Source organism: Entelurus aequoreus, linkage group LG06 (assembly GCF_033978785.1).
Source record: "Entelurus aequoreus isolate RoL-2023_Sb linkage group LG06, RoL_Eaeq_v1.1, whole genome shotgun sequence".
NCBI classification, from domain to species: Eukaryota; Metazoa; Chordata; class Actinopteri; order Syngnathiformes; family Syngnathidae; genus Entelurus; species Entelurus aequoreus.
The window spans coordinates 15,220,870-15,233,942 of NC_084736.1; the positions used below are offsets into that span (position 1 = coordinate 15,220,870).

The 13,073-nt window shown below is 36.4% G+C and overlaps 1 protein-coding gene across 2 annotated transcripts in view; it reads left to right on the forward strand.

Annotated features, from left to right (window-relative positions):
- Positions 1 to 3,693: 3,693 nt before the first annotated feature.
- The window catches only part of znf652 (zinc finger protein 652), a 63,208-nt gene continuing 53,828 nt past the window's right edge, over positions 3,694 to 13,073 (forward strand). Inside the window, exon 1 of one of the 2 annotated variants that reach the window (XM_062050059.1) lies at positions 3,694 to 3,941. The gene's annotated coding sequence lies outside the window, so the exon portion shown is untranslated. Of the gene's footprint in view, positions 4,066 to 13,073 lie in introns of both variants that reach the window. The other variant, XM_062050060.1, reaches the window with a different exon arrangement.

Genomic DNA, 13,073 nt, shown 5'->3' on the forward strand with positions numbered 1-13,073 from the left:
TTATTTATAATTGTTGAAGTAGAGCACACAATTCCCAAACAGGCGGAATACTTTGAAGTTGGAACAATTTGAATCAGATGAAAAATGTGGCAGTTGTGGAACTTTCAAGAATGTCCCATTGATTTCAGTGGGAATTTCCCCCAAATTTGGAAATTTCGGGAAAAGCAGGATTTTTTTGAAAATGGTAAAAAAAAACCTTGAATGTTCTGAATGAGTTGAAATGGTTGGTGTTGGAATTTTTCAAATCGGTCAAGAAATGCTATTACGGAATTCCTGGAATTTCGTGAAAACCGTGAATTTTTCCAGTTAGAAAAAACAAATTAGTTTTTTGTCCTGATTAAGAGGAATGTTTTGACGGTGGAACCGTTGAAATGTGTTGAAAAATGTGGAAGGAGTAGTCACCAGAAAAAAGGGTGGAAATAGGGCTTTGGAAAACCAGGAATTCTGGAAAATCCTGGAAATTTTTTTTTGAGCTTGGAAAAAAGGTAGTATACATTTCCAGGATGGTGGAATGTGTTGAAGGTGGAATGGTTTGAATCAGAGGAAAAATGTGGGAGTTGTGGAACTTTGAAGAATATCCCATTGATTTCAACAGGAATTTCCCCAAAATTTGGGGATTTCGGGAAAAGCGGGATTTTTTTTTGGAAAATAGTAAAAAAAACAAAAAACTTGAATGGTCTGAATGAGTTGAATTGGTTGATGTTGACATTTTTCAAATCGGTCGAGAAATGTTGAAGTAGTACTATGTTTAATTGATAAATGGTATTACGGAATTCCTGGAATTTCGGGAAAACTGGGAATTTTTCCGGTTAAAAAAACTTTGGTTTTTTGTCCTGATTAAGAGGAATGTTTGGACAGTGGAACAGTTAAAGTGGGTTGAAAAATGTGGAAGGAGTGGTCTCCAGAAAAAAGGGTGGAAATAGGGCTTTAGAAAACCAGGAATTCTGGAAAATCCTGGATTTTTTTTAACTTGAAAAAGGGAAGTTTCAATTTCCAGAATGGTGGACTAGGTTGAAGGTGGAATGGTTTGAATCAAATGAAAAATGTGGGAGTTGTGGAACTTTGAATAATCTCCCATTAATATGGGAATTTCGGGAAAAGCGGGAATTTTTTTTAAAATGCTAAAAAAAAACTTGAATGAGTGGTGTCAACATTTTTGTAATCTGTCAAGAAATGTCGACGTAGTAACATGTTGAATTGAGAAATGGTAATACAGAATTCCTGGAATTTCGGGAAAACTGGGAATTTTTCCAGTTCAAAAAACGTTGTTTTTGTCTTGATTAAGAGGAATGTTTTGATGGTAGAACAGTTGAAATGCGTTGAAAAATGTGGAAGGAGTAGTCGCCAGAAAAAAGTTTGGAAATAGGGCTTTGGAAAACCAGGAATTCTGGATAATTCTGGAAAAAAATTTTGAGCTTGGAAAAAATTTAGTTTAAATTTCCAGGATGGTAGAATGTGTTGAAGGTGGAATGGTTTGAATCAGATGAAAAATGTGGGAGTTGTGGAACTTTGAAGAATGTCCCATTGATTTAAATGGGAATTTCCCCCAAATTTGGGAATTTTCGTAAAAAGCGGGAATTTTTTTGGTAAAATGGTAAAAAAAACAACTTGAATGGTCTGAATGAGTTGAAATGGTTGGTGTTGGAATTTTTCAAATCGGTCGAGAAATGTTGAAGTAGTACTATGTTGAATTGATAAATGGTATAACGGAATTCCTGGAATTTCGGGGAAAACTGGGAATTTTTCCGATTAAAAAAATTTGTTTTTTTTTCCTGATTAAGAGGAATGTTTTGACGGTGGAATGGTTGAAATGCATTGAAAAATGTTGAATGAGTAGTCGCCAGAAAAACGGGTGGAAATAGGGCTTTGGAAAACCAGGAATTCTGGAAAATCCTGGATTTTTTTTTTACTCGGAAAAAAGAAACTTTGAATTTCCAGAATGGTGGAATATGTTCAAGGTGGAATGGTTTGAATCGGTTGGGAAATGTGGAAATAGTAGAAGTTTGAAAAATGGCCAATTCATTTTGAATGGGGAAAACCTGGAATACTGGGAAATCTGGGAATTTTTGGAATAGGCTGAACAGTTTGAAGTTGGAACGGTTTGAATCGGGTGAAAAATGTGGAAGGTAGAAGGTGGCAAAATCTGGAAAAGAAGAAGAAGAAGAAAGAAACCCGTACGTGTGAATGCTTTGGAGCATTCAAAATCCTGTAAGTTTTTTGAACTTGGAAAAAAAGTAGTTTAAATTTCCAGGATGGTGGAATGTGTTGAAGGTGGAATGGTTTGAATCAGATGAAAAATGTGGGAGTTGTGGAACTTTGAAGAATGTCCCATTGATTTCAATGAGAATTTTCCCAAAATTTGGGAATTTCGGGAAAAGCGGGAATTTTTTGGAGAATGGTAAAAAAAAAAACTTCAATGAGTGGTGTCAAAAATTTTCTAATCGGTCAAGAAATGTCGACGTAGTAACATGTTGAATTGAGAAATGGTAATACGGAATTCCTGGAATTTCGGGAACACTGGAAATTTTTCCAGTTAAAAAAACGTTGGTTTTGTCTTGATTAAGAGGAATGTTTTGACGGTAGAACAGTTGAAATGCATTGAAAAATGTGGAAGGAGTAGTCGCCAGAAAAAAGGGTGGAAATAGGGCTTTGGAAAACCAGGAATTAAGGAAAATCCTGGAATTTTTTTTTTTAGCTTGGAAAAAAGGTAGTTTAAATTTCCAGGATGGTGGAATGTGTTGAAGGTGGAATGGTTTGAATCAGATGAAAAATGTGGGAGTTGTGGAACTTTGAAGAATGTCCCATTGATTTCAATGGGAATTTCCCCAAAATTTGGGAATTTCGGGAAAAACAGGATTTGTTTTTAAAATGGTAAAAAACAACAACTTGATTGGTCTGAATGAGTTGAAATGGTTGGTGTTGGAATTTTTCAAATCGGTCGAGAAATATTGAAGTAGTACCATGTTGAATTGATAAATAGCATTACGGAATTCCTGGAATTTTGGGAAAACTGGGAATGTTTCCAGTTAAAAAAACTTGGTTTTTTTGTCCTGATTAAGAGGAATGTTTGGACGGTGGAACGGTTAAAGTGGGTTGAAAAATGTGGAAGGAGTAGTCGCCAGAAAAAAGGGTCGAAAAAGGGAATTCCTGGAATTTTTTTGAACTTGGAAAAAGGAAAGTTTGAATTCCAGAATGGTGGAATGTGTTGAAGGTTGAAAGGTTTGAATAGGTTGAATAGTGTGGAAATGGTAGAAGTTTGAAAAATGGCCAATTCATTTTGAATGGGAAAAATGTCCTGGAAAACCTGGAATTCTGGGAATTTTGGGAATTTGTCAAGGGAAACAGTTTGATGTTGGAACGGTTTGAATTGGAGGAAAAATGTGGAAGGTGCCAAAATCTGGAGAAGAAGAAGAAGTTGAAGAAGTTGAAAAAATAGATTAATTTTGGAATAGAAAACCATATGTTTGAATGCTTTGGAGCATTCACACAATTATTGACCTATTTAAGGCTCCAATTACTTTACATCAAATATTCTTCTTTTTAATATTTTTTTTGGGGGGAATTATTGCTTATTTGATGTGCTTGCCATAACAAAAAACAACATTATCGTTGCTATGGAGCATTCACACATATACAATGTTCAATCGTGGAGGTCTGATGAGTATGCGCGCTCCCGCAAAGGAATCCATTGAGGGCTAGACAGTCGCGCGCCTGTCCGGACTACCGAGGCGAAGGGAGGGGAGAGGAGGCGAAGGCGGCCTGGGATGAACGCGAGACGCCGACGTCAGAGCATACTCGGCGGGGCCACGTAGTGGGTCGCCCGTCGGTCGGCACCCCTTTTCCCCATACATCGCGGTTCATCCATCTCTTGTTAGAGCCTACGAGTGGCAGAAGAGGTGCGTTTGCGGCGGATCGTAAAGGAGCCCACTCGGAGGACAGAGGTGAGCCTACCCGAGTACCCGCCACTGAACCGACATTTCCAGGTGTAATTCCGCCTCTCTGACATGCATGCCCCGCGGCTCACAGGTCGCCGGAGCCGCGGTGTGGATCCCCGCAAAGGTGGAGGTATAGTTATCTCCCACTTTTTTTTTTAGAGTGGGGGTGACAGCGTCGTAATGTTTGTCAATAAAACACTTGAATCTCACGCGTCAATATTATAATAGTGCATTCACTCCGATGACATTATTGAACTATTTTGTATCTTTATTTGAAATTGCATGACACACTTTGGTCATGTTACGTTGCTGCTGCTCGCATCTGACGTTGCTGTTAGCTTCATGCTAACTAGTTAGCACCGAGCTGGGCGGATTTGGTGGGGGTTAAAAAAAAAAGTGAAAGTCTTGTCTCTTTTAGAAAGATAAAAACACTCCGTCGTACGTTGACTCGAACAAGACGCGAACGCGACTATTTTCCCCGGTTCGACATATTTGCGTGTACCTTTTTAAGGCTAATGTTAGCCAAGTTAGCTTGTCATGTGTGTGCAGGTTTAATACTTATGCTAGCATGCTATGTAGCTAACGCGGCCTCTGCTATGTTTTCACCCCGTGTTGCTTTAACCCCTTACTCTCTCTTTATTCTCTTCACAAATATTGCAAAGATGCAACCATGTGGAAGGGATAAAACGTCCCAAAAATGATGTGTAATGGTGGTTCGCCACTTTGGGGACAAAATGTGCAAAGCTAGGAAGGCCCAGTCATTCCACATTATGTTTTACTATTTATTTGCAAGACGAGGATCATTTCCAGATTTGTCTATTGTTTTTAAGACAATAAGTAGTGTTATAGTTAACTCCTTCAGTCCGTCAATGACTCTGCTTGCTTACAAATCACTTTTATTTCTCTGCCATACTTCTAGTTTTGGGGTCTTCAACATGTGGACAAGGGGCAAACATCCAAACACAAGGGCTGCAAAATTTGGAGAAAACCCCTTTTTCAACCCTTTTTTCTGGCGACTACTCCATCCACATTTTTCAACGCATTTCAACCGTTCCACCGTCAAAACATTCCTCTTAATCCGGACAAAAAACCAAAGTTGTTTTTCGTACTGGAAAAATTCCCGGTTTTCCCGAAATTCCAGGAATTCCGTACTACCATTTCTCAATTCAACATGTTACTACTTTGACATTTCTTGACAGATTTGAAAAATTTCGACACCAACCATTCAACTCATTCACTCCATTCAAGTTTTTTTTTATTACCATTCTCAAAAAAATTCCCGCTTTTCCCGAAATTTTGGGGAAATTCCCGTTGAAATCAGTGCTTCAAACTTCCACATTTTTAATCTGATTCAAACCATTCCAACTTCAACACATTCCACCATCCTAGAAATTTTAAACTACCTTTTTTCCAAGTTCAAAAAAATTCCAGGATTTTACAGAATTCCTGGTTTTACAAGGCCCTATTTCCGCTCTTTTTTCTGGCGACTACCCCTTCCACATTTTTTAACGCATTTCTACCTTCAAAACATTCCTCTTAGTCAGTACAAAAAACAAAGTTATTTTTGGAACTGGAACGATTCCCGGGTTTCCCGAAATTCCAGGAATTCCGTAATCCCATTTCTCAATTCAACATGTGACTACTTTAACATTTCTTGACCGATTTGAAAAATAATTCAGACAGTTCAATTTTTTTTTTTACCATTTTCAAAAAAAATTCCCACTTTTCCCGAAATTCCCACATTTTTGGGAAATTCCCATTGAAATCAATGGGACATTCTTCAAAGTTCCACAACTCCCACATTTTTAATCTGATTCAAACCATGCCACTTTCAACACATTCCACCATCCTGGAAATTTAACCTACATTTTTTCCAAGTTAAAAAAAACTCCAGGATTTTCCAGAATTCCTGGTTTTACAAAGCCCTATTTCCACCCTTTTTTCTGGCGACTACTCCTTCCACATTTTTTAACGCATTTCCACCGTCAAAACATTCCTCTTAGTCAGGACAACTGACAACTGAACTGGAAAAATTCCTAGTTTTCACGAAATTCGAAGAATTCCGTATTACCATTTTTCAAAAAGCATCCAAAAGGATATGTAATGGTGGTTCACCACTTTGGGGACAAAATGTGCAAAGCTAGCAAGGCCCAGTCATTCCACATTATGTTTTACTATTTATTTGCAAGACGAAGGTCATTTCCAGTGCAGTTGAGCCAGTATAGGTATATATGTATGTATGTATGTGTATAGGTATATAGGCGTAATATGATCAAACTTTCATGTCCTTGTTAGAAGTCTAGCAGCCTTATTTTGTACCAACTGTTATCTTTTAATGCTAAAACATAGGGAGTCGTGTTGTCCCGATACCAATATTTTGGTACCCCTTACTCTCTCTTTATTCTCCTTCCAAATATTGCAAAGATGCAACCATGTGGAAGGGATAAAACGTCCCAAAAATGATGTGTAATGGTGGTTCGCCACTTTGGGGACAAAATGTGCAAAGCTAGGAAGGCCCAGTCATTCCACATTATGTTTTACTAATTATATGCAAGACGAGGATCATTTCCAGGTTTTTCTATTGTTTTTAAGACAATAAGTAGTGTTATAGTTAACTCCTTCAGTCCGTCAATGACTCTGCTTGCTTACAAATCACTTTTATTTGTCTGCCATACTTCTAGTCTGGGGGTCTTCAACATGTGGACAGGGAAAAACATCCAAATACAAAGGCTGCAAAATTTGGAGAAAAACCCTATTTCCACCCTTTTTTCTGGCGACTACTCCATCCACATTTTTCAACGCATTTCAACCGTTCCACCGTCAAAACATTCCTCTTAATCAGGACAAAAAAACGAAGTTGTTTTTCGAACTGGAAAAATTCCCGGTTTTCCCGAAATTCCAGGAATTCCGTATTACCATTTCTCAATTCAACGTGTTACTACTTTAACATTTCTTGACCGATTAGAACAATTTTGACACCACTCATTCAGACCATTAAAGTTTTTTTTTTACCATTCTCAAAAAAATTCCCGCTTTCCCCGAAATTCCCAAATTTTTGGGAAATTCCCATTGAAACCAATGGGACATTCTTCAAAGTTTCACGACTCCCACATTTTCATCGGATTCAAACCATTCCACCTTCAACACATTCCACCATCCTGGAAATTTAAACTACTTTTTTTCCAAGTTTAAAACAATTCCAGGATTTTCCAGAATTCCTGGTTTTACAAAGCCCTATTTCCACCCGTTTTTTCTGACTACTCCTTCCACATTTTTCAACGTATTTCCACCGTCAAAACATTCCTCTTAGTCAGGACCAAAAACAAAGTTGTTTTTTGAACTGAAAAAATTCCTAGTTTTCCCAAAAATCCAGGAATTCCGTATTACCATTTCTCAAAAAGCATCCAAAATGATGTGTAATTGTGGTTCACCACTTTGGGGACAAAATGTGCAAAGCTAGCAAGGCCCAGTCATTCCACATTATGTTTTACTATTTATTTGCAAGACGAGGATCATTCCAGGTTTTTCTATTGTTTTTTTAAGACACTAAGTAGTTATATTTCACTCTTTCACTCCATTGCTTGCTTACGAATCACTTTTATTACTTCTAGTCTGGGGGTCTCCAACATGTGGACAGGGGGCAAACATCCAAACACAAGGGCCGCATAATTTTGAGAAAAAACCTAATTGCAATTTGATTCAAGATTTTTATTTTTAATGTGTAAAAATGCATAAAACTGAAAAGTGAGTGAAGGAAGACATGTTACTTTTAGATTTCCAATCAACATTTGGAGCTAGACCGTTTAATATTTTACACGTAAGTAATATAATCTTAAAGTTGCGTCTTAAGTGCACAGGAAGCCAGTGCAAGTGAGCCAGTATAGGTATATACTGTATGTATGTATGTATATAGGTATATAGGCGTAATATGATCAAACTTTCTTGTCCTTGTCAGAAGTCTAGCAGCTGTATTTTGTACAAACTGTTATCTTTTAATGCTAAAACACAGGGAGTAGTGTTGTCCCGATACCAATATTTTGGTACCGGTACCAAAATTATTTCAATACTTTTCGGTACTTTTCTAAATAAAAGGGACCACATAAAATTGCATTATTGGCTTTTATTTTAACAAAAAATCTTACGGTACATCAAAAATGTGTTTCCTATTGCAAGTTTGTACTTAAATAAAATAGTGAACATACAAGATAACTTGTCTTTTAGTAGTAAGTAAGCAAACAAAGGCTCCTAATTTAGTCTGCTGACGTATGCAGTAACATATTGTGTCATTTATCATTCTATTATTTGGTCAAAATTATTAAGGATAAGTGGTAGAAAAGGAATTATTAATCTACTTGTTCATTTACTGTTAATATCTGCTTACTTTCTCTTTTAACATGTTCTATCTACACTTCTGTTAAAATGTAATAATCACTTATTCTTCTGTTGTTTGATACTTTACATTAGTTTCGGATGATACCACAAAATTAGGTATCAATCCGATACCAAGTCGTTACAGGATCATACATTGGTCATATTCAAAGTCCTCATGTGTCCAGGGACATATTTCCTGAGTTTATAAACATAATTTATAATAAAAAAAAAACGAAAGAAGATGTTGTGATGCCAAAAAATATCGACGTAATCATAGTAGTATCGACGAGATACGCTCCTGTACTTATCATTACAGTGGATGTTAGGTGTAGATCCACCAATGGCGTTTGTTTACATTTTGACGCTGGTGAGCTACGGTGTGTAGTGAAGCGTGTTTAGCTATTCCTCGTCCTGCAGGGATGATACTTGTAAGAAACTTACTTTATTTGTCGCCATGGAGGCGAGGATTAGTGATTTAGAAGTAAATAAATAAATGATAAATGGGTTATACTTGTATAGCGCTTTTCTACCTTCAAGGTACTCAAAGCACTTTGACAGTATTTCCACATTTACCCATTCACACACACATTCACACACTGATGGCGGGAGCTGCCATGCAAGGCGCTAACCAACAGCCATCAGAGGCAAAGGGTGAAGTGTCTTGCCCAAGGACACAACGGACGTGACTAGGATGGTAGAAGGTGGGGATTGAACCCCAGGAACCAGCAACCCTCCGATTGCTGGCACGGCCACTCTACCAACTTCGCCAAGTAGCTAAAACACTGCAGACTGGGGCTGAACTTCAGCCGCTAGCTAGCTAGCCATGTCTTTAAAGCACCTCTTCCTGAGGGCGTTTCAGTGTTATAGCTTCACCTTTGTCAGTTTTTAAGCCAAAATGCGTCCGTTCTTCCTTTTCTGTCTACACACTGTGTCTGCTTGTAAGTACTCCGTGATTGTGCACTGCCGAACATGCTCCTCTACTCATAAACCAGAATTGACTTGACGTGACGACGTCGGGGGCGGACCGGTACTTTTCAGAGGCGGTATAGTACCGAAAAAGATTCATTAGTATTGCGGTACTATACTAATGAATCTTTACCGAAAACCCTAATAGGGAGACACAAAAATAATATGTTACACTAATCGAGACGAGACGTAACGAACGCATGAATAATAATCTCAGCGTCGGTGGTGGACAAAATTTTATAAGAATTTTAGCGATATTACGGAGATGAAAGAAAGCTGTTTTAGTAACACTCTTAATGTGTGACTCAAATAAAAAAATTTAGGGCAAAGATGACATTGAGATTCTTTACGGAGTCGCTTTGTATAATTGTTTGGTTGTCAAATTTTAAGGTGGTGTTATTAAATAAGTGCCAGTGTTGAGGAGGACCGATAATCAACATTTCTGTTTTCTTAGCGTAAAGATGCAAAAAGTGGCTGGACATCCATTGTTTGATTTCATTAAGACACGCCTCCAGGTGACTACATTCTGGCATGTTGGTCAGCTTTAGAGGTATGTAGAGTTGGGTGTCATCAGCATAACAGTGAAAACTAACGTCGTATTTGCGTATGATGTCACCTAGCAACAGCATATAGATGCTGAAGAATCCAGGGCCAAGAACCGAACCCTGTGGAACCCCGCACGTTACCTTGACATACTCCGAGGTCACAAAACATGTTTGTTTTGTCCCATTTCCGTGTCACAGGAGTTCTTCTAATGTTATTTCTTCAAAAAGAGAGATTATTTTGGAGAGCAATATCCGTCATACATACATTTGTATCTGTGTTAATACAACCCAGTTGGAGCTGGGACGTGTTATCTTTAATATCCTTTCTAAATAGTTAAATTTTCTTGGTAAAGAATTGCATAAAGTCACCGGCCGAGTGGGTGTAGCTACTGGGAGAAGTCCCTTGTTGAGTTTGTGATACTACTGTATTACACAATTATTTAGGATTGTTTTTTTTGAGGCGGATGAGATTACAGTAGTAATTAGTTTTAGTTAAGGTAAGAGCGTGTTTTTAAGTTATTGAACTATCACTCCATGCTTAATGGAAAATCTCAAGTTTAGTCGCACGCCATTTGCATTCCAGCTTTCTACATGATAGTTTAGGAGCTCTGGTTTTGCCTTTTTAGGGGCCTTTTTTTTTGGCTTTAACTGTGCTATACTATCAATGGCGTTGTGCAGGGCATCGTTTAAAGTTGTTGGTGATGTTCTTGATCGAGCCCCACATAATTTGGGAATGGTGCCATTACCGAGGGCAGTAGGCCAGCAAGAGCCATCAGTGTTTCCCATAAACTGCCAAGATACCTGTGGCGGTGGGGGCGTGGCTATGGGCGTGGTCACCATGACAACATTGAGTAATTTGCATAATTTACTACAATGATATGATTTTCTCTAAAAAGGCTCAAAAAATGTATACTTACTAATTAATAATAACAGTTTTGTTTTAAACGTCCATCCATTTTACAATATAATTACAACACTTTATGTACATATTTATATACAGATTTGAACAATAAGTTATTCACTGAAATATATTTATTAATTGTGGTTCTTACAAAAAATATATCTTATAAAAATATAAAAGCTAAAATACTTTTTAGACGGAAATAAAAAAAAATGACAACATAAAGGAAGTAGTTGAAAGCGTCAATAATTATTTTGTAAATATTGGACCAAAATTGGAAGAAAGGATTCCAGACCCAGTTCCAATTGAGGACTATAAGGATACCATAGAGCGAAATCCCAACTCCATGTTCCTCAGTAATGTGACACAGGAGGAAATAGTTACAATCGTGAAAAAATGTAAATCTAAGACTTCAACTGATTGTAATGGAATTGATATGGAAACGATAAAAAAGGTTATAGAAGAGATCTCAGGACCATTAATGTATATTAGTAATCTATCATTTCAAACAGGTACATTCCCAAACAAAATGAAAATAGCTAAAGTTGCACCAATTTATAAGACTGGAGATAAACATCAATTTACAAATTATAGACCTGTTTCTTTACTTCCACAATTTTCTAAAATCATTGAAAAACTGTTTAATAACAGATTAGAGAGTTTCATAAATAAAAATAGAATACTCGAAGAGAACCAATATGGATACAGAGCTAATGTCTCAACTTCAATGGCTTTAATTGAAATTACAGAAGAAATTACCAATGCAATAGACAGTAAAAAATGTGCAGCAGCAGTTTTTATGGATCTAACTAAAGCATTTGACACAATTAATCACAATATTTTAATCAAAAAACTAGAACGATATGGCATCAGAGGGTTAGTATTAAACTGGATAAGAAGTTATCTAACGAACAGGAAACAATACGTGAAGCTAGGCGAACACATGTCTACAACGCAAAATATATCCTGTGGTGTACCTCAGGGATCAATATTAGGACCTAAATTATTCAATCTCTATATAAATGACATTTGTAAAGTTACAAAAGATTTAAAGTTAGTATTATTTGCGGATGATACAACAGCGTTTTGTTCAGGAGAGAACACACAGGAGATAATACAAATAATAACAGAAGAAATTAACAAATTAAAAAGATGGTTTGACAAAAACAGACCATCGTTGAATCTTAGTAAAACTAAAATAATGCTATTTGGTAACAGTAGAAGAGAAAGTCAAACACAAATACAAATAGACGGAATAGAAATTGAAAGAGTAAATGAAACCAAATTTCTAGGTATAATGATTGATGATAAATTGAACTGGAAATCTCACGTAAAAAATATACAACATAAAGTAGCAAGAAACACGTCAATAATGAATAAAGCAAAACATGTTCTAGACACAAAATCACTTCATATTCTCTACTGCTCACTAGTGTTACCATATCTGAGCTACTGTGTAGAAATATGGGGAAATAATTACAAAAGTACACTTCATTCATTAACGGTGTTACAAAAAAGATCAGTTAGAATAATACCTAATGTTGGATATAGAGAACATACAAATCCTTTATTTATTAAATCAAAGATACTGAAATTCCATGACATAGTGAATTTGCAAACTGCTAAAATTATGCACAAAGCAAACTATAACCTGCTACCCAAGAATATACAACAATTCTTGTCAACAAAAGAGGATAAATATAATCTTAGAGAAAAATGTAATTTAAAACATTTGTACGCACGTACAACACTTAAGACCTTCAGTATATCAATATGTGGAATTAAATTATGGAATGGATTAAGGAAAGCAATCAAACAATGTACTAATATGATCCACTTCAAGAAACTCTTCAAACTTAAAGTGTTTACAAAGTACAAAGAAGAAGAACCATGATAAACATTCTCAATTTATTTCATCCATCCATTCATTCATTCTTAAAGTAATCTTACTTATCTCATCATATGAAATATGACTTTCTTCACCAATTATTATTATTAAATTCTTACTATTATTTATTTATTTATTTTTATTGTGATAACCTATGGAGTTTATTGTGAATAAATTGAGAACAGGAAGTGAATAAAAAAGTTTCAGCAACTGTTATGTAAAGAAAAGGGGTAGGATTAAATAAGCTCTGCTTCTTCCTACTCCTTTTCGAACATGTTGAAAAGAGAAACTGGAAATTGTGATGTATCATGTTGTATGCTTGCATGTTCGAAATAAACTCAAACTCTAACTCTAAAAAAAAAAAAAAAGTCTCTTAAAGCTCTGCCCCTTTAATTAGTGCGTACTAAATAATTTAACTTTAGCCTACTACTACAACCATATTATTTACCAGCAACATAAAGTGAAAC